The sequence below is a fragment of the Leptonychotes weddellii genome, chromosome 6 (assembly GCF_054177405.1).
Source record: "Leptonychotes weddellii isolate Sample4059 chromosome 6, ASM5417740v2, whole genome shotgun sequence".
NCBI lineage: Eukaryota > Metazoa > Chordata > Mammalia > Carnivora > Phocidae > Leptonychotes > Leptonychotes weddellii.
Window position 1 is genome coordinate 46,752,430 of NC_138374.1, and position 23,171 is coordinate 46,775,600.

The following is a 23,171-nucleotide window of genomic DNA, read 5'->3' on the forward strand; positions in this document are numbered from 1 at the left end:
AGATATCTGACCTTTTTTTCATAGATAGTGCCAAACTGCCCTCCCAAAAAGGTCTGAACAATTTATACATTCACCATATGTGAATGATACCCATTTTTCCTGTTGCCAAAACAGATTATTAATCTTTTTAATTCCTGCCAATCTAATGGGACAAAATCATACCTGATTATTTTGCAGATGGTTCCTTATAGTCTCTGTATTTATCCTTTGTCTATTACACATGGCCTATTTTCTCCCAGTCTCCCATTTGTCTTTTAATTATATTTGCAGTTTTGCCTTTAGTGATACAGACATTTCAAATCTTTAAAAAGTCAAATTTACCCATCTTTTCCCATCTGTACCCATGATTACTTACTTTTGGAAATATTTTCTTCTAATAGTTAACCCATTCTTTGCAAACGCCACTGATGTTCTGGCCTGGCTGTGCTTGGAGGGAGATGGGATATCCTTCCACAACCCTCACACTGGAAAATTTCCACACAGTTATCCTGAGCCCACCTCTGAAAGGGGCAGGTGCCAGTCAGGGCCCTGCCAGCCTGTGGGCACTATTTCAGGAAAGACTGGCCAGTTCCCTTCCTTAATGGCTGAAGCAGAAGCCTAACCCATTCCAGGCTATGTGTGCCAAACCATTCCAGGCTACATGTGCCAACCTAGTCAGGCTGACATCATGGCCCAAGGCCAGAGACCAAGGCCCCAAGCACACAGACAGGCGAGCATCCCACTATCCATGGCTGAGTTCTGAGCCAGGAGTGTCTGGACACCTCGTGTGAAGACTGTCAACTCATCTCCCCGTTCTCCCTCAGTCCCAGCTGTAACAGACTGCCTGAAGAACTGCATCCCTGACCTGGCAAAAACAAACCCCAGCACATTGGGTAACTCTGCTGACTCGATCCTGATGGTCCCAGCTGCCAAGACACAAGTCCATGTGACACAAGTCCCCTGTCCCCGGGAGCCAAGGAGGAAAGCCTGGCTCTTCCCCCTCCACATCTGCACCAGATCAGATCAGTAATTCCTCTGCTTCCAGCTCACCACTGTTTACACGGTCTCCCTTTCTTACTCCATAACCTACTGCTCCAGCCTGTCTGAGCTTCACCCTTCAGGCTCTCATGACTCACCCAACTGCCAGAAAGAGGGCCCAAGGACAGTTAGGTTCCGAGTTCCCTGACTCCAAGCAGCGTTAAGTGAGCTGTGGTTAGTGGCTCAGTGGGTAACAGACTGGTGGGAACACACACCCCTCTGCTGTAAGTTCATGATTTATTTAGCTAAAAACACAGAACTTAGTGAGCAAGTAAGGTGGCTGTACAAGTAGGAGCAGATGCGGCCTGTTTTTCTGTGGCTTTTCCTTGGCCCTTGGGTTTCCAAGTAAGAACATAGCCAAGTGAACTCAGGTGGGGTCTTACCAGTTGGGAGAAAAAAATAAATAAAAGAAAGCTGAATTCTTACTGTGACTTTTAAAATCTGGCTTGCCCAACAATCTCTATACTTCTGTTTAAGGGAATATTTATCTCCATTAGACAGTCCTGGTTGCTGAGCCAAACTCAGCATTATCAAGAATTCGTCCTCACCTCGGTGAGGGGGAGTATGGATGGGGAACAGTCCATGTTCAAAGTCTCTCCAGCATTCCAGAGCCCAGGGAAAGTCCATCTCCCAGAAGTGGGGCAGACCTGAGGGGCCTGCTCAAACACATGTGGAACTCAGCAGAGCTTCCTGCAGCACACACCTGAAGAAATCCCAATCCCGCCTCAACCCTCTCGCGACTGAAATTAATCTTGCATGTCAGAGTTGATATGCAACTCTATGTTCTGGGATATAAACCGCTCCTCCTTGAGCCCCAGCCCTCCTGCAAAGCAATGAAGCCAAATCCTGATGATAATGCCCCACTTGGCATTCTGTGCTCTACAAGGGCAGAGCTCACCCGTGCACCTATCAAAGCCTCTGGAGGAAAACTCAAATAGAAAGCTCCTCGAGGGGACGACCTAAGTTCCACTCAGCTTCTAGCCTCCATATTTAGTATACTTCTTTATACACAGGAAATATTTTCCAAATATTTGTTCAACTCATTATATGGAATTATTTTTGGAATGGATACTTGCCTTCTCTCTAATATATTTAAGTCCAATAAACTCACATCTCTGTTAAAGAAGTCTCTCTCCATGGCTAATACCAATACTATCCATTATCAATTTCAAATTTAACCAGCCTCAACTTCCCACCCAAAAACAAGGAAATTTGAAATTCCAGAACGCCATTATACTAAATGGAAGTTTTTCTACATGTTCTAGATCTCTGCTATCCAATATGGTAACCACTAACCACATGTGACTATTTAAATTTTAATTTTAAAGAAAATTTAAAATTTAATTCCTCGGTCTCACTAGCCACCTTTTAAGTGCCCAACAGCCACATGCGCCTATCTTACTGAACAGTGTAGATACTGAACATTTCCATCATTCTTTTGCTCTAGGCGCATTATAAATCTTAAGAATCAAAGAATTCTTAGCTTGTAGCCAGTATCAGATCATCAAAGTGCCATAATTAAATTTAAAAATATACTGCTCCTTTAATTAAAACAGAAGGAAACACTCTCACTGATGAGTAGAGAGCTTTTATAATAATAGATTTGTCTCATCACAATGAAAAATTTAAATGCAACAAAATTCTCATCTATCTCTGGTTGCCAAAATTAATATGCTATGCAGAGGGCAATGCATACTTGGAGTACCATGAATTCTCTCTTTGGACAGATAAGACTTCTGGTTAATGGTCATTTAGGCAGCTCAGTCCTAGGCTGAGTAGAGTGTGCAAACATCTAGAAAATGTTCAACCCAGGGATTTCAAAATGTATGCATACAAAACCAAAACATCTAAGTCTTCTAAAAGCTCAAAATTTGAAGCTAAGGGAAAGGGTGCCATGAATACGTTAAGAAATTATGTAAATTAGAACAAAGGAAGACTCTAGGTGGATGATCCTCCCTCCCCGTCCCCACTAAATGCCAACATGCCTTAACAGATAAAACACACATATCGGGAGTTAAAAAGTAAAGGGATCTTCTATTTCTTTTATAGACTTCTAGGACATTGAAACTTCAAGGTAAAAGGCCCAGGCAGCAACGTTACAGCTCTGGAATAAAAAAGATTTTCCCCCACAGTGAAGCAATGAGAGGGATAGTAAGTGTGCAATGAAAAATAAATCAAAACCCAGATGGATAACGATGTACAGAAGGGGAAGCCTGGGGGTAAAACACAAGGTAACTTATCCAGGAGTGTCAAGGTATAAAACAATGCACTGGAGTCTGAATTTTACATATTTTTGTTAAGTATTTGTGATGTTCTCACTGGGTTGTCCACGACACTGTACAATGTTAAGGTTTTTTTGGTTTGTTTGGTTTTTTTAAAGATTTTATTTATTTGAGAGAGAGCGAGCGAGCACAAGTAGGCAGAGAGGCAGGCAGAGGGAGAGGGAGAAGCAGGCTCCCCGCCGAGCAGGGAGCCGGATGTGGGGCCCGATCTCAGGACCCCGGGACCATGATCTGAGCTGAAGGCAGCCGCTTAACCGACTGAGCCACCCAGGCACCCTAATGTTAAGGTTTAATTGTCCAAGGTCACTCATCAGTTACCACCTGAGAATGTGTTCTACCTGAAGGACCACCCCAGCGGGTCACAAACAACTCTACTTCGTTTTCAGCTCAGTTTTATGCTGGATTCTAAGGCCTACGACATCCTACTAATGTAAAGGTCAAAGGAAATACATCCCTAAAATATTGCCAGGAGGACAGCTAGAGATACTAGGGGTGACCAACAATTCGGAGCTTAGTGATGTCAACTTTTAACTTTCATCTCACCCTTTCCCCTCCGCACTATCTCCTGGTCCTCAAACAGTGATCATCCTTTTATACCTGACTCCAGTGTCCTTGAAAAGCTATTTATCATCATGAAATCAAACTGTATTTTCTCCTTTGGGAACACACATGCTGTATGACAAGACAGGAAATCCTTAGACCATGATGGGTAGAACCATATTAGACTTACATACTGACCTTGACTTTACTGGAAAATTTCAAGTGGTAAAAATTTCATCAAGGTAAGAGAGGAACAAATGAGAAACATTTTTTCCTCCACTTTATACATTCATTATTTCAATTCTGTTGCCAACTGTTTGTAATAGTTTTATAAACTCTCAGGAACTCAAGAGAAAACAGTGCATGAGTCACTCTCCCAACAGCATATAAATGACGAAAAATATCATATGCACACTATCATTCATGGAAATTTTTATTTAGCTGTTTTTAATAAAAACCCATATGATCAACAAAAGTATATATTAAGCATGTTACAGATTCTAGCACAGATTTCTTAAAATTCAGAGGAAAAGTATGTGGACCAAAAAGCATTAATATATCAACCTTCAGAAAAGAGGCTTAAAAGATTTAAAATATCAAAAACAAAATGTTAAATAAAGGCTTAAAATATTAAAAAGAAAAATTTTAACTAGAATTTATCAGATTTACTAAAAAATGTCTTTACTGAGACATTAGAGAAGAAATTAACGTCTTAAACAAAGACAATTTTTTAAAGTAAGCACTCTTACAAAATGTTTATCTAACAGAATCCAGGCATTCTGGCTACAGCATCTCTATTGACATACCTAAAAAACCACAAATTACTATGAAATAGGTCTGGAAACATGTGGCCCACCTAGAAAAAAAGGTCTTTAACAAAGAAAGAATTCTTTCTAAATTACGTCGGTACTCACGAGGTAGAACAACGGGTTATAGATGCACAGTGTTGGTCACATACTAAGTAATGCCTTTACTAATAAAAGAGTATGTCCGAATAGCACACGTTTGTGGGTTTTTTTTGTTGTTGTTGTTGTTTTTTACAGAACTTAATCATCAGAGGCTAAAACTGAGAGGCATAGGGACTAGTTCCAAGATACCAGATAAGAGGATGGCTACAGAATGAAATTATCGTTAAATATTAACTAAAAGTCAAACATGCAAGAAAATATTAAATATGTATTACAGTTTTAGGATGAGGTTAAGGAAAAGAGGCAGTGAGCCAGGTTCCTATTACAGTAAGAGGAATCTCTGTTCAAAACAGGGAAGGGAGGACAGCAGAGGAAAATCTTAAAGAGTCAAGGATCCTCCTGACTCCTGGGGGCCCAGCAGACACATCCAGCCCAGGTCTCAGCTTCAGGTAGAGGGGTGGGGAAGGGAAAAAAGGTTCTTATTCTCCCGACCATGTCACCCATGAAGGGTCTACTTTCAAGGTCAACCTCAGCAGGAAGCCTGGCATCAGGAGGGCCTCTCGTGTCTAACAGTCTACCCCACATGTGTGCTAGCGAGTGCATACCTGCAACATAGGGTTTAACATGTATACCTGCCGTAGATAACATACAATTCTTTTCAGTATAATCAGTCAATTAATCAGAAGTACTACAGAATCATTCCAGGCTGCTGTGAGCAAAGCCCCCTAGAGTTGGGTAATATTGTAGCCCCAAGACATCTGGTCAAAATCTCACATGCACTAAGCAGCAACATGGAGTTCCACTTCCAATCTGCTCCCTTTTATTATTTATTTCTCATTGTAAATTATTAAAATATTATTTAATAGTTTAGTCATTACTTTGTATAATTTTTAATTAAGTTGCTCTCATATTATTAAATTATTATTTTTTCAGTCTTTGTAAGCCTAGTGAAGGTAGCCCCATCCTCAAGAGATGACACACTTACCAAAGAGAATAGGACAGGACTAAGATGACAATCATCCTGGTTTTCCTACAGACTGTCCAGGTAATGGCACTGAAAGTCCTACATCCCAGGAAATGTCTCAGTCCTAGGCAAACCAGGACACCCGTCACTCCCAATAAGATCCAGAAGTTGGTAACTATACCAAGATAATATTGCCCTAAGAAGAGTAGATACTATGTAGATACTATGTAGACTGATATAAACCCACTCCCACCACCTTCTCCTTTGCATTCTAACCAAAAAGACTGGAAAGCTAAATTCTTGACCTCCCTGACTACCTGCAGCTAAGGGATGGCCATGTGACTCAGCTCAGGATAATGAAATAAGAAGCCCCTGGTGGGAAGGGGGCTGCCTTATTTCCTGAGTAAGGAAAAGCCTCACCAGGAGAAAGCTTTTGCTGTTACCCTTGGCCCATTCCCTCTGTTCCTGCTGGAACAAAGAACTGATGCCTAAACACAAAGAAGTTACTTTGTGAGAAGAGTGCCTGGGTGGCTCAGTTGGTTAAGCATCTGCCTTCGGCTCAAGTCATATGATCCCAGGGACCTGGGATCCAGTCCTGGTCAGGCTTCCTGCTCAGCAGGGAGTCTGCTTTGCCCTCTGCCCCTCCCCCTGCTCATGCTCCCTTTCCCCTTCTCTGTCTCTCTCTCTCAAATAAATAAAATCTTAAAAAAAAAAAAAAGAATTTACTTTGTGAGAAGGAGATGAGCATGAGAAAAACCTCTATGCTAAAGATGTTGAAGCAGAGACATGCAAAGGCCCTGAGTCTGGACGGCACTGTTGCAGCCTCGGAGTTCCTCCTCAAGACTGCTGCAAGAGACAAAGGACTCGGGCGGGAGGAGGCGCAGGCGCGCTGCTCGCCCCGTCTGCAGCCCCGCGCCGAGCGCAGTGTCTGGGGGAATTGGCGGCATCACGGTGCGGCCGCCTAGCCGAGCGCCGAGCGCAGAGCGCAGCCACCCGCCGCTGCCCAGGGAGCGTCCAAGATGTGGGGGGATCGGGGCGGCAGCGGCCGCAGCAGCGCCAGGGACAGGGGCGCGCAGCAGCCTCCGCTCACCTGCCTCCCCTGCCCCCAGAGAATGTCAGCCAAGTCCAAGGGGACCGACCCCCTCCTCGTCCTCTCCAGCCGAGGGACCGCCGGCAGCCTCCAAAACCAAGGTGAAGGAACAGATCAAGATCATCGTGGAGGATCTAGAATTAGTCCTGGGCGACCTGAAGGACGTGGCCAAGGAACTTGAGGTGGTTGACCAGATTGATACCCTGACCTCCGACCTGCAGCTGGAGGATGAGATGACCGAGAGCTCCGAAACAGACACCCTGAATGGTAGCTCCAGCGGCACAACGGCCTCCAGCACCGAGAAGATCAAAGTGCAGGCCCACGCATCCCTCATCAAGCCCCCAGTACACCCATTTGCTATCCTCACCGTCCTGAGAAAGCCAAACCCTCCGCCGCCTCCCCCGCGGGTGACCCCTGTGAAGTGTGAAGACCCCCGGAGAGGGGCGCCGACGGTCAATCCCGTGAAGACGAATGGCACCCTCCTGCGAAATGGAGGCTTCCCCGGGGCACCCAACAAAATTCCAAATGGAGACGTCTGCTGCATACCCGCTGGTACCTTGGACAAGGCTCCCGGGCGGCCTCTGAAGCACAGACCTGAAAAAGACAGGTGCCCCCAGGCAGGGCCTCGGGAACGAGTTCGGTTTAATGAAAAAGTGCAGTACCATGGCTACTGTCCCGACTGTGACACCCGGTATAACATAAATAACAGGGAGGTCCATTTACACAGTGAACCTGTCCACCCACCGGAAAAGCTTCCTCAGGTAGACCCCCCCCCTCCACTCCCTCCCTCCTTTTCCACTGGAAAATGGGGGGGGGGGGGGGGGGGGCTGGGAATCAGTGTTTCCCCCCTCTCAGACCTGCAACTGTGCCTCCTCCCACTGCACCAAAACCACAGAAGACAATCTTGAGGAAATCAACCACAACAGTGCGATGTATGCCATTTCCAAAACCTTTTGGTTTTTTTTTTATTTCTATATTATAAACATAAAATAATAAGTAATGAGCACTTTCTACTCAAGCAATAAAAAGCCTAAATATATTTTAAAAAGAAAAGAGACAAAGAACTCCCACGTGTTCAATCTCCACCGAAGCTCCCCATTATCTGAGGTGAACATATCCCTAACTTACATTAATTGAGACTTTTTTTTTTTTTAAGATTTTATTTATTTGCGAGAGAGAATGAGAGAGAGCATGAGAGGGAGGAGGGTCAGAGGGAGAAGCAGACTCCCTGCTGAGCAGGGAGCCTGATGTGGGACTCGATCCTGGGACTCCAGGATCATGACCTGAGCTGAAGGCAGTCGCTTAACCAACTGAGCCACCCAGGCGCCCCAATTGTGAGACTTTTTAAGAGTCAGCAGGCCGGGGTGCCTGGGTGGCTCAGTCGTTAAGCGTCTGCCTTCGGCTCAGGTCATGATCCCGGGGTCCTGGGATGGAGCCCCGCGTCGGGCTCCCTGTTCAGAGGGAAGCCTGCTTCTCCCTCTCCCACTCCCCCTGCTTGTGTTCCCTCTCTCGCTGTGTCTCTCTCTGTCAAATAAATAAATAAAATCTTAGAAAAAAAAAAAAAAAGAGTCAGCAGGCCACTACTGGCTTAAAGGTACTCATAGTAAACAAAAGAGTAAACTGTTCTTTTTTTTTTTTTTCCCAGCAGGTATGTATATTTTACCAAGGAAAACAAGGCGGGGGGGGGGGGGAGGCTCAGGGATGAATAAGGCTTGGGTCAGAAAGGGGTAGGGGTGTTTGCTGGGTATACATCTGGGTAATTTTTTAAAAGCTGAAAGGTGAATAGTTTGTTTTCCATGGTCAGGAAACGGGTGTGAATCACAAAACGGCCTCTTCAAAATGTCAGGTAGTTTCTTGGAGATATTCTGGTTTGAACCAACAAATGCTTTTCTTTTGAAGCTTCGATAGATATTAATCTTTCCACTTTGCAGATGAGAAGACTGTGACTTCAAGATAAAGTAGAAGGCCCAAAGTTAGAGTTCAAAGGTGGAGGAGCCAGTATCCAAATCTAGCATCAGCCCAAAGACTTCCCCTGCCTCTGGCCCAGGGATGCGGTGCATGGACTAGAAAGCCCTGAAAGGTTCATCACTCAGTCTAAATGAGGAGAGGGCATGTGGAGGCTACACAGTGGTACATAAAACTTCATCATGATTTCTTAAAAAAAAAAAAAAAGCTTTTTAGACAAGTTTGATTGTACTGTAAAGAGGATTTACTCTTAAAGACTTAAAGATCTGTATGTATTAGATAATGAGGTATCATGTGGTTAGAAGTAAAATTTCTGTTAAGATATTTACTGACACAGAGGGCTAGCTGGTGTCCAGTTAGCTCAGTTAGAATGTGGCAGGTACGCCAACATCGTGGGTTTGGTCCCTGAAACAGGCCGAGAGAGTAGCAATTTTCATATTTAATAAAAATTAATTTTTTTTAAAGATTTTATTTATTTTTTAGAGAGCGAGCGAGAGAGAAACAGCATGAGAGGGGAGAGGGTCAGAGGGAGAAGCAGGCTCCCTGCTGAGCCGGGAGCCCGATGTGGGACTCGATCCCAGGACCCCGGGATCATGACCTGAGCCGAAGGCAGACGCTTAACCATCTGAGCCACCCAGGCGCCCCTAAAAATTAATTTTTAAAAAAGATACTTACCAATACAATTATTACTTAAAGGGAACAAAATGAGAAGTAAAACGAACAGGCCCCCTTCCTCGACTACTCCTTGAATGTCGGTATTCCCAGAGACCGGTTCTCTCCTCCGCAACCATCATCCCTCACGGACTCCTGGATCTCATCCCACACAATTTAAATTAGAAACGTGTCTGCATTTTGATCCATCCTCTCAACCCACGCAGATACTGCTCTACAGCGGTTCTCCCTTACCTCACTTAGCATCTCAATCCCCCATCCCACAATCGATGTTTCATGCTTCTACCTGTTTTGTACCTAAAACATAAATCTTTCCTCCTCTTCTTAAAAGCCCACTTACAGAGTAAGGTCCAATTTTTTTTTTTCCTGGACACAACTCTACCATCTTCACAGCTTCATCTCCCACACACTTCCCTGAGCCATACACTGCTCCGCCGTCCGCTACTTACCATTGCTCATACATGCAATCTGGATCACACCTCCAAAACTCTGGGCTTGCTGTTCCCTCTGCCTAGAATGCCCTCCCACTTTGGGGCTATCTGGTGCACTTTGATACTAACTTGCAACCTAAAAGTTCCTCCCTCTGCAAAGCCTTCCCCCACAAAACAAAATTCTCCTCCTTTGTGCTCTCAAGGTAATTCGTTCACTACAAACTCAGGCACTCAGTACACATTAGCATTAGCTGTATGGTTTGTTACTGATGCACCCACCCTACTAGACCCCAGCTGAACACCCTACCATACCCATATTGGTACTCAGTGAATAAATATGGAATATCAGATGAAATACTGACTGTAAGTGAACCCCATGAATCCTTTTAAGGGAAAGAGTTCTCTTACTCATTTCTATATTCCTAACACGAGCGAATCTGAGACGCCCAATAAATGTCTGCTAAACTTATTATCAAAACCCCTTACAAAAATGTCTCCATTGGGGCACCTGGCTAGTTCAGTCTGTAGGGCATGAGACTCTTATTCTCAGGGTCATGAGTTCAAACACCATGTTGTGCATGGAGCCTAATTAAAATTAAATGAATGAGTAAATAAATAAAACAAACACACCTCCATTGAGTAATGATTTACTGTCACCCCCTTCTGTGAACTGAGAAATAGCATCATTCAAGGAAACTTCAATACATGTATTTCTGACTTGTCTGAAATTTTTATATAAACAGCACACGTTATTTTTACAATCAGGTATTTCCCTTTCGGGGAAGAGGAGAGAGAAGAGTAGGAAGAAAGACTGTCAATGGTGTTACTCATTGTTGACTATATAGGATTAGAATCCAAAATAAATTGCCTTTAAATTCAGAAAAATCAGGGGGAAAATTCTCTCTTCTATGCTTCCCTGTCTGAGGATGAAAATCTTAAAAACCACATCACCCTCTTTTCTCCTTAGCTTCTAGGATATTTAGAACTAAATTAATTCATTCTAGACACAGGGTTTATCTGTTCCTTCAGCTTATTTTTGATGCCTTGAAAAACAGATTAGTATACTAAATATATTTTAATAACCTTAGGGACCTAAAATCATTTTGGGATGCAGGCAAAGTATAACCATCATGTAATGGCTGAAATTAGGCAGAGCCACTTAATGCAGCTTGATCAAAACTGCACTAAAGCCTTGAAAAAAATTATTTATCTCTGAAATCTTGGCAAAATCATCCCCCCTTTTCTAAATTATTTCCCAATGCATTTTAACTAGCTCTTTCATTTTAATTGGGATCTTTAAACCATTACATATTTAGGCATCATTTAAAATCTTCCTTTATACAGCATTAGACAGCCCATACTGACACACAAAGCCTTAGCTCTACATTATTCTGTTCCCAGAAACACTTGTGGTTGGCTTAATTTTGCCTTGGAATAAAAGGTCTACTTAAATTGAGAAATAATTCTGTATGATAACTACAAAAGCAATAACTCCTCAAAATAAAATTCTGTCTTGGTACTTAAGAGATGCCACAAAACAGTACTACAAAAAACAGTAAGAAGTGAGCTTTTAAAAAAAAAAACAAGTCTTCGTGTGAAAAAAAGTAATGCCAGTCACAAAGAAGGAACACTTATATAGATCTTCCACATTCCCTACCTAACAGAGCAGACACTCTCCTAAGAAGTTGAAGCTTATTTTCCTACTGCCATAGCAGAAACATGGGAGATACATTTACATTTCAGAGCAATGTTGACATGAAGTTGCAAGTGTAAATATTTGTTCCCTTTTGGTTTATAAATTTCACGATGACAAAATTCTGTGTATAGAGCCACTAATTAAAAAGGAATCTATTTGCCTAGTAGGATGCTTGAGGTTGTATGTTTATTCGAGATGAATAAAATGGTGCACACTAGTAAGGAACGGGAATTAGAATTTTGAACTTTATTGGTTTTAACAAGTTCCTCCTGGGAAGGAAAAGAGAGTTCATTTGTCAATTATAAACAAGCTGCTTCAGATGATAATTTGTGTGAAGAATCATCTCCCCCTGACCTTGAAAGTAACAAAGGATGATATGTGATGAAGAAACAGCAAATTAAATGTTTTAGAAAAAGGAGACCATTTTCTATCACTTTGTTTTTAGGGTTACTTACTATCACCACTTAATGGCAATCTAGTAACAAGGTCCCCTCATTGTTCAAGATTGCTTTAATATGCTACTCAGGGAACCAGCTAAACAAAATTGATTATCACATAACACATTCAGATGAATAGCTAGCACTACTACTATCTTTCTTCTCTACTAATCTGGAATCTAGACCTTAGGCCTGAATTGATTTCTTATAATAAGAACCACTGCCACAAACAACTCACAGTGACTGAATTCTTACTATGTGCCAGGGACCGTTTGAAGCACTCTCTGTGTATTAACTAATCTACAGCTCTGTGATATGAGTACTATTATCACCAATTTGTTAAATAAAACATTTTAAAATTAAAAACACATGTATCTTACACAGAGGAGTGGATTCTCAAGATAAGTAGGTCCAGAGCTCAAAAGTAGGGAGTCAACTCTACATAAATTGATATTAAGAGCCCCCCCACCCCAAACACCTTCTCTAGGCTCCCACATGGGGTTCCTCCTTTGTCACTGGTGCTCCTTTCTCTTACCTGTCCTGGGAATCTGGCTCAGGCCTCTGCTCTTCGATCTACACTTTCCCCAGGTAAGCTTGGTTAAGCTCATCAGCCCCATTCCAGCTATACATTCATGGGTTTCAAATTTGTAGTTCTAGTTCACACCTCTACTCAAGATCCCGGCTATCAAACTGACCACACTGAGTCTCTATATGGATGTCCAAGAGGACTCTCAACTTCATGGCCAGATACAGAACTACAGATTATTTTTCTCTCAAATCACATTTCTCTATCAGCCTCCAGCCCTCCCTACCAGTAAACAGCACCATTACCAACCCAGATTCATCCTTAAGTCCTTCCCTCTGTATCCTACATCCAATCCATTATTAAGTCCTGTTGGCTTTATCTCCAAAATATATCTCAAATCTGACCTCCTCTCCCTCCACTCTCCCCGGATCCCCACAGTACAGTTTCAAAGGCCATCTTTCTGTCCTTCTAACACCCTGTGGCTTAATTCCAACTCACGGCTTTTGACCTGGGCTGGGGCTCCTGCTTGAGACACTGCCTTCCCTGAGGCAAAGCAGTATCTTCAGTTTCACTCAGGTCTGAGCTCAAGTGTCACCTTCCCAGACCAGTCCTACCGAATCCTCAGAGCACCTATCGCTTAATACAGCTTAAGGAATATTATGGTTTTACTCGGTGACATAGTTAAATGTAAGCTCCTTGAGGGTCATGTCTGTCCTGCTCATATCTACTGCTGAGAACAATGTCTGGCACACAGCAAGCACTCAATATTTGTTGACCTTAAGACTGAAAGTAAAGGATGACTACAAAGTCAACTAAGAAAACACTGACTTATAGCCCATCAATCATTAAAGAAATAAACAACACAAGACAGCCAACAGTAGCCACCCAAGTGAGTTTGTCTTTTGCTTTCTTATTCCCATGGGAACTGTAAGACCTCTGTTTACAATAATCCTCTGCATGGCTTTCCAACTTTAGACTGTAACTCAAAGTAAAAAATACATTTTATCTGATGACCTAGTATATACACATATACGTATTTAACTAAAGTTCCATGAGACCTTACTTATCCTTTCTTACATGGGACATGCTGTTTATTCAGTTAGTTTGTTTGTTTGATGATAAAGTAGCCATTCACTACATTGATTTCACAACCACCTAATGGGAAAGAATTCAGTTTGAAGAGCACTAATCCCATGCTTGTATTTGGGTTTTCTGGGTAAAGAAAATAAATTATCTTTAAAAAAAAGTAAATTTTCTGCCTCTATCTGCTGACTTCAAATGAGTCACTTCTCCTCCCTGAGCCTCCCCTCACCTGTGAAATAAATCCCTGTGTTAACTACCCATAGAGGGGCTGACTGGAGTAAAACAGACTGGGGGTGAAAGCTACTGGAATTCAGTTTATAACCATCAGGGAGCCCCCAGGGGCAACCTCTATGTCCCCCTCTTCTCGTTGGCCACCACATCCACTCCACCGGCAAGCTCTGTCAGTTCCACCTCCAAAACACACTTCCCACCTGTCCTCCTCTCTCCCTCTCCACTGTGACACCCCAGTGCATGCAGCCATCATCCCAACAGCCTCCTTGCTGGCCGGCCTGCCTAACTTCGCCCGCATAACTTCTCCCACACACAGCAGCCTCGGTGACCTTTAAAGTTTTATTTTGAAAAACTTTCAACCCTACAGAAAAGTTGCAAGAATGTAACATTACAATAAACACACATATGCCCTTAACAATTTGCCATCTTTGATTCCTCCTGTTTTATCCTGAACCATTTGAGAATAAACTGCAGAGATCATGACCCTTCACCCCTCTTAAGAATAAGGACATTCTCTTCACAACCACAATGGATTATCAAATTCAAGAAATTTAACACTGATATAATACTGTCATCTAATATTTGGTGCATGTCAAATGCTGCCATTTGTCCTAATACTGTCCTTTAAAGCAACTTTCTTTTCCCAATCCAGAAACACACATTTGTCATGTGTCTCAGTGATGTTAAAAACACAAATTGAATTGTATTGTTCCCCAGCTTTAAACTCTCTGCTTTAGCCACATAAGATGCCTTTTTCTTCCTCAAACACAAGTACTGAAGCCTTCTCTCCTGAGCTCGTCAGCTCTTCCCACAGGTGACCCCTTCTCATCCTTTCATCTCTCCTTGGGAACTTTCCAGAGCATGATGTCTACAGCCTCACTCCTTGGTATTTTTTCTCTCTCCCTTGACTCATGATTTCCGTCTGTCACTTAACACAGTCTGTAATTACCTTGTTGGTTTATTTGCTTATTGTCACCTGTCCCAGTAGAATATAAATTCCATGAAAGCAGGCGTGTCTCTGAGAACAGAGACAGAGCGCTTGGCTCAGAGTATGCACTCAATAAATAGAGGTAAGAATTAATAAACTGCTAAAAAAGAGGAGTGGCCATATGTCAATGACATCCCTGGGTAAGACTGCACACTGACAGATACAGTCAGCAAGACCCCTTCTCTTCCACAGGAAAGACAGTACAGTATGTAGTCACAACTGGGAAGCATTCAACATTAACACCCACCCTAAGATGAGCACTGTGAAGGTTACCACAATGAGTAAGACCAAGATGGTTTAGCATTCCAGAACAAGGAGGTTCACAGTGCTGGAAAGATACACATGCTCAGCTTGAAAGAAAAGCTCACAGTGGTATAAAAAAACGGACTAGCTCTGCGGTCAGAAGATGGGGTTTGACTCCTACCTGTGTGACCGTAACTCTCTGGGCCCCAATTTCCTCATATGTTTAGTGAGGACAATGTCCATTCCGTAGTTCATCTGAGAGGTGAGGGTGCTACAAGAGAGTGAGTAGCAGGCCCTTTCAACCTAAAATGAAAATTGGCTCCTGAACAGAAGTGAGGAGGAAGTAAATTATCCCTTATTAAAAGTAACCTAAACACCAGGGTGCCTGGGTGGCTCAGTTGGTTAAGCATCCGACTCTTGATTTCCCTACACTGGGCTGCACCTACCTAACATTCTCTCTCTCCCTCTGCCCCTCCCCACCCCTCACCCTGCTCACAGGTGCTCTTGCTTCCTTAAAAAAAAAAAAAAAGGCAACCTAAACACCTATCATAATGAGCACTGGGTAATATACAAAATTGTTGGAATCACTATACTGTACACTTGAAACAGATGTTAACACTGTATGTTAAATACACTGGAATTATAATAAAAAACTAAAAATACACACACGCACACAAACCCAGTAAGTGAAATGTCCAGGACTGTGTCTGGCACGTCTAGATACTCAGTAGTTCCCTTCTCCCTTCTCCCTCCAGCCCTATTTGGACCCAGAGCAGAGAGCAGCTCCAAATATACAAGTAGACAATAACACACCCTAAAGACAAAAGCTGCTTCTGGGGCTCCCAACCTTGCAACATTTCAGCAGAGGCTCCATGACCATTTGTGAGGACTGTGCAGAAGCAATTCAAGCAGGGGTTCAGCTACGTGGCCCATAAGGTCTCTTTCAACTCTTGAGATTCTATAATGTTTTAAAAAATTGAATCAAGCATGTTCCTGTGGTAGGCAACGTGGATGATAAAAGTAAGTTTAAGACATAGTCTCTATCTGCCGAAAAAGCATTTGACAAAGTACAACATCCACTCGTGATAAAAACCGTCAACAAAGTAGGTTTAGAGGGAACATACCTCAACATAATTAAGGCCATATATGAAAAACCCACAACTAACATCATCCTTAATGGGGAAAAACTGAGAGCTTTACCCCTAAGGTCAGGAACAAGACAAGGATGTCCCGTCAAACCATTTATTCAATACCATATTTGAAGTCCTAGCCCCAGCAATCAGACAACAAAAGAAATAAAGGCACTGAAATCATTAAGAAGTAAAACTTTCACTATTTGCAGATGACCTGATACCATATACAGAAAATCTGAAAGACCACCAAAATACTGCTAGAGCTGATAAACAAATTCAGTAAAGTCACAGGATACAAAATTAATCTACAGAAATCTGCTGCATTTCTATACACCAATAATGAAGCAGCAAGAGAAATTAAAAAAACAAATCCATTTACAAGTGCACCAAAAATAGTAAGATACCTAGGGACAAACCTAACCAAAAGGGTGAAAGACCTATACTCTAAAAACTGTAAAACACTGATGAAAGAAATAGAAGACGACACAAAAAAATGGAAAGACATTCCATGCTCACAGATTGGAAGAAGAAATATTGTTAAAATGTTCATACTACCCAAAGCAATCTATAGATATAATGTGATCCCTATCAAAATACCAACAGCATTTTTCACAGAATCCTAAAATTTGCATGGAACACAAATGACCCTGAATAGCAAAAGCAATCTTGAAAAAGAAAAGCAAAGCTGGAGGCATCTCAATTCCAGACTTCAAGTTATATTACAAAGCTGTAGTAATCAAAACAGTACGGTACTGGCATAAAAACAGACACATAAATCAATGGAACAGAATAGAAAACCCAGAAATAAACTCACAATTATATGGCCAATTAATCTTCAACAAAGCAGGAAAGAATATCCAATGGGAAAAGACAGGCTCTTTAACACATGGTGTTGGGAAAACTGGACAGCTACAAGCAAAAGAACGAAAGTGGAGCACTTTCTTATACCATTGACAAAAATAAGTTCAAAATGATTAAAGAGCTAAATATGAGACCTAAAACCATAAAAATCCTAGAAGAGAGTACAGGCAGTACCTTCTCTAACATCAGCCCTAGCAACTTTTTTCTAGATAGGTATCCTGAGGCAAGGGAAACAAAAGCAAAAATAAAATATTGAGACTTCATCAAAATAAAAAGCTTCTGCACAGCAAAGGAAACAACAACTAAAGGGAACTTACTGAATGGGAGAAGATATTTGCAAATGACATATCTGACAAAGTGTCAGCATCCAAAATACACAAAGAATATATATATAGTATTTGCTACGCGGATCATGGCATGGGGCAGTACAAAGGAGAGAGGACGGACTGTGGAAAACTCCACGGGGGCAGGAGGAGAAGGATGAGCTTACAGAAGAAATAAGCAGACCTTGGCAGCAGAGGGTACATGGTACAAAGCCTGCAGAATTAAAGTGAGGGGTGATTGAAATTAACTCCTGTTTCCATTTGTTCTCCAAAGATTCAAACGCTGATCTTCCACCCCCTCAATTCAAAACTATTCTTTTAAATGTCAAATATTAAATATGACTTTGTTTTAATTTGACTCTTCCTATTTTTTTTCCATCTGCAGATATGTACACATTATCCTAGTAAGATTTTTATAATTCCAGGCAGTTAGCTTTCTTACACACCTGAAGTATCTGATTTATTTTAGACCTTCCGAATCACTATATATCCCACAGGGTTACGTGTAACACAGTCTCTTCCTTCAACCAAATTCTAGTCTCAAATAGTGACAAATCCTAATGTCTTTTATACTACAAACATTTGCAATTGTTTAATTTGTTTCATTAGCTCATAAAAGTGTTTCGCGGGAGAGAAATGGCAATTAAAATAATCTCTTTCAATAGATAATTTAAGTTCAAACAAGCAAAATGAAAATGAAGAGATCAAATGGATCTATTTGAAACTGGCTGGTATCTGATAGGGAGATCCGCTGGTCATCATTAAATACATTCTTGCTGCTTCTCATCCTCCAAGTGAGAAGCTTTCAACTGTGATATGCAAACCAAGGTCTACCATTCCAATAACCTGCCCTTAGGACTTTCAATTTAGGTCTCACATTTAAAATGTCTCTATAGTACCTCTAACACAGGATCAGGAAACATATGACACATGTCTCCTGATCATCCTAAACACACTCTCCATAAACCCTCCAAGTTTGGTGAAAATCTGTCCAACAGTTTCTGGACAGATTGTGTGTTTCTGTGCTGGAGTTAAGAGACAAACGGAAACCTAATTTTGGCTAATAAATAATGTAACTACTTGCACTCATTCAACAAAGGTGAGCAAAGAGATAAGGTCTCTGTGTTTGTGGAGCTTTTCCATCTGGAGGGGACGACTAAAGTTAAAAAGTAACGAGACAAATAAATACATAATTATAGACAATAAAAAGGGCTAATAAGAAAAAGTATAGGGCACGTCCTTGGACTTACTAAAGAGACTTCATTTAGATGGGAGGTTCAAAAGATTAGGAAAAGCCTTTTTAAAGAATGACATTTAAAATGGAAAATACTGGCGCACCTGGCTGGCTCAGTCGGAAGAGCATGTGACTCTTGATCTCGGGGTCGTGAGTTTGAGCCCCATGTTGGGTACAGAGATTACTTAAATAAATAAACTCTAGAAATAAAATAAAATGGAAAATATTTATGAAATAAGTGTTTTTTCAAAAGCAGAAGACAGTTGCAGATATGCTCTGATTATAGTTATGGAAAAGGACATGCACATAGACAAATCTGGAAGAGAAAACCAAAAACAAAATAGTTGTGTTAGGGTGCTAAGATTATGGACAGTGTTCACACTTCAAAAAAGTTTTTTAATACAACCTGTTATATTATTTTTATCATAATTGTGACAAGCATCGACACAGAATCTGAAACCCTAAAAGAGAACTTTCAGTTTAAGCTTGACCAAAAAACTAGCTCAGTAACAACACTGATCTTCATTAAAACAACAGTAGGGCAGGGGCGCCTGGGTGGTTCAGTCAGTTGAGCATCCTAATTTCAGCTCAGTGGGGAGTCTGTTTGAGATTCTCTCTCTCCCTCTCCCTCTGCCCACCCCCCACCACCTCTCTCTCTCTCTCTCTCAAATACGTATATAAATCTTTAAAACAACAACAGCAGGGCAGAACAGAATATGAGCCTTGGAGGCTAAGAACCTTGGACTCCAATATGGCCCAGGCTCTAATTAGCTGTGTGATACTGGACAAGTTACTTACCCTCCCCTGGGAGGCTGTTTTGTCATCTCTGAGATGGAGCTAATAAGACCTGCCTCATAAAGTTACTGAGGATAGAACGAAAGAACATAGAGAGTTCAGTCCAGTGCCCAGCACAGAATATGTGCTTACTAAATGTTGATAGGCATTATGATCATCACTCGCGTATCAATCCAAATGAGAAAGTGGGCTCTGAATCAAAAGTCTCCTAGGCCCAACAGATGAGCAAACCAGAGAAATCAGATGGCTCCTCACCAATCACTATTAAATGATTTCTCTCTGACAGTAAGTAAATCAATGAGTGGCTGCATTCATTTTCTCTGAGGACACCTACACTGTATCCTGAGTAAAACCAAAAAGATCAGTCCAAGAAAAAATTCTCCTAAAGGAGAAATGAGCCCCAAATTTCAGCAATTTACTAAAAACAATTAAGGACACCTTTATTAAAAATGAAGCCTCCTGGGGCAGCTGACTGGTTGAGTCAGTAGAACATGCAACTCTTGATCTTGGGGTCATGAGTTCGAGCCCCACATTTACTCTAAAAAGAAAAGAAGAAGCCTCCTGAAACAGTTTCCAGCAATTGAGGTAGAATCCATATAAAAATAGGGTAATTTACACAGCTGGAATTTGCCAAGAAATGACATCATTAAGGCATGCTTTAGTTTCTAGACTATTTGTGAAAATAAACTTAAAAAACAACAATTCCATCAGTCTATCATTCTATCATGCATCTTCAAACACAGACTCTGCCATTAAATTAGAATGCTTCTAACATCAAATATTAGGGTATTTTCTTCAACTTAAAACATCAGGTAAAAAAATTCTGAAGCATTCGGCCAAACACAAAAAACATTAATCATTTAGTTAATTGAGCAAAAAGTAAAAACGTTTTTGTTTATTCACTTCCTCAGAACAGAAAACAGTGTCAAAAGAGAAGAAGGCGCTCACTATTGCTTTGTTGAATACCTGGATTAGACTGACCACTCTTTAAGATAGTCTTTGTGTACTTCAAAACTCAAACCAAGCCACACAGAGCAGCTGCTCACTGACCAACTGGTCTGCAGAATTCAATGAACGACAAAAGGTTACCTTAATTCAATAAGATAATCAGCACACATTTACCCACCACCCAGAGTCTAACCATCTGCAAGGCGGCAGAGCCAAATGCCTATAAAACAACTGGCAGCATGCAGACATGTCCTCGTGTCCCTCATGTCAATGAAATTTCTCTTAGCAACAGCTAAAAAGAAGCTGAACTTTCAGAAAATCAAGATATCATGATCCAACAACTTGTTAGTAAGTTATTTTGAGTGCCACTGAGATTTCCAGGCCAGATGGGTAATATGTTTTATTCAATTGAGTCTTGTACTGGGATAACAAAATGTGAGGCAGACTCGATCTGGAGCCTTTCATTGTTCAAGAGGCAAAGCAACCTAGTGGCTTCCAAATAACAGCAGGAACAATATAGCAGGAAAGAAGAAAAAGGAAAGAAAGAAAAGAAAGAAAGAAAGAAAGAAAGAAAGAAAGAAAGAAAGAAAGAAAGAAAGAAAGAAAAGAAAAGAAAAAAAGAGAAAAGGAAAGGAGGGAAGGAGGTAGACAGGGAGGGAGAAAAGAACCAGCAAAACCCCAACCACAAGAGCAACTTCAGAGCAAATAACCAGTGACAATTTAGACTGCAAAACCTGACATCTGCCTTTAGCCAGGATACCACCATTCAGCTAAACATTCATCTGTACTGATCAAAACTACCAAATGATAATGATAATCAACACAGAAGAGCATTATAAACAGAATTCAATATAGAAGTTTATTTTCCCCCTAACACACGACACTTATATCAATGGAGGCAGTATTTCCCAAGCATGGTGATGCTTTGAGGTGACCTGAATCACAGAGAGTGATAAAGCTGTTCCCTTTTCAATTTTCTTTCATACTCTCTCATTAAGTCAAGGAGAAAGTCTCAGTTTGGTGTTAATATGTCTTTAACACCTCTGTAATGTTTGCTAATGTTCCTTTCAGAGAGCAGGCCTCAGGCTGAGAGCCTTGGCAGAAAAAAGTATCCAGCCACATTTTAAGAAAACTTTTGAAAGTAAATTTTACAGTTACCTTCTATTTATGACAAGGAATGCTTGTTTTCTACTAATGGTAATAATAGAGTTTCCTTTTTCAGTAGATCTATTAAAGTAAAGAAAGTGAGGTGATTTAATTTTTAGTAAGTATTCTAATTACATTTATTTTTCCAAATTTACATATTGAAAAAATTTCGAGCCTACAGAAAAGTTGAAGTAGTACAATCAATGCTTGTATACCCTTCACCTAGATCCACTCTATTCATACATACATACACACATAGCTGTTGTTGAACCATTTAAAAGTAAGTTGCATCAGCATGACACTTCACCATTAGATATTTCAGAAGGCATACCCTAACTTATAAGGACATGATCTCAGACAACCAAAATGCCATTATTATATGAAGAATATCAATGCCTTAATTTCCCCTAAGATTTGGTCCAAATTTAAATTATCTACTTATCCCCCAATATCTGGTCCAGAAACCAAGGTTCACGGTGGCATTTCATTTGTTACACCTGTTTAGTGGGGCAATCTGAAAGAAAATATTAAGAATATAATTAATACAGACAGTATATGAAGCTAGCAGAAATTGTGAAGGAGGCACATTTTGGTTTGAAAACAATGAACTGATTAATAGCTTGAGGGGAACGAGGGGAAGAATAATGTAAATAATTAATAAAGAAGGAAAAAAGACCTCTGCTATTAAACTAAACTCATATTGATAGCACACAAAGCTATGAAGGAAAATATCTAAGACCTTTTCTTTTTTACAGGGCCTTGAATGAAGACAAAAGTAAGTCAAAAGATCACTGTCAGATCATACAGTTATATGCCAAATTGTGCTTCATTAAAAATTCCAGAGCTGATACATGTTCAAAATAACTAGCTCATCTCTTTTACTGAACAGACACCGTGCTAGGGGTTTAAATACATCATCTCATTAAATCCTAATTGACAGCCCCATGAAGAATATTTTTTTCTTCCTGTTTTACAGATGAGATGACTCAAACTCAGGGAGTTTGTATGGGTCACTGTTTTCTTTCTATCACTAGAACTTCCCCAAGAAGAATGCACTCATACATTTCTTATATACCTAAAAAAACAAATTTCAAAAGAACAAAAAAACCACCAAAAGTATGAATCTATTTTTTGTTAAAATATATATACAAATGTATATATAATATTTATTTACAACTGCTTTAAAAGGGCTTGGAAGAATACACACAAATCACTAACTATGGTTGTCTTTTAGGGGAAGAACATGCAGGGTCAATGAAGAACAACTCTTAATTTTTACTTTATACATTAAATTTTTGACATTAGGTATTACTTTTCTTTTTTTAAGATCTTATTTATTTATTTGACAGAGAGAGACAGCGAGAGCAGGAACACAAGCAGGGGGAGTAGGAGGGGGAGAAGCAGGCTTCCCGCCAAGCAGGGAGCCCTATGTGGGGCTCGATCCCAGGACCCTGGGATCATGACCTGAGCTGAAGGCAGATGCTTAACGACTGAGCCACCCAGGCGCCCATATTAGGTATTACTTTTATAACTTCTTAAAAGTCCAAGACTGCAAATTTTAAATTTAAAATGCCCATATTCTTTCAATCATATTATGCTGCACACGTATGCCTTCAGTATTATCACCCATTAAGACATCTGGTTTTGATTTAATGGTA

The 23,171-nt window shown here is 40.9% G+C and overlaps 2 protein-coding genes and 1 pseudogene across 6 annotated transcripts in view; 1 reads left to right on the top strand and 2 right to left on the bottom strand.

The window, feature by feature from the left end:
• VDAC2 (voltage dependent anion channel 2) overlaps window positions 1-23,171 on the bottom strand; it is a 328,221-nt gene that overhangs the window by 273,557 nt on the left and 31,493 nt on the right. The window lies entirely within an intron of this gene.
• The window catches only part of KAT6B (lysine acetyltransferase 6B), a 180,202-nt gene that overhangs the window by 124,246 nt on the left and 32,785 nt on the right, over window positions 1-23,171 (bottom strand). The gene's annotated exons all lie outside the window — the stretch shown is intronic.
• LOC102726785 (protein Largen pseudogene) lies at window positions 6,824-8,758 on the top strand (annotated as a pseudogene).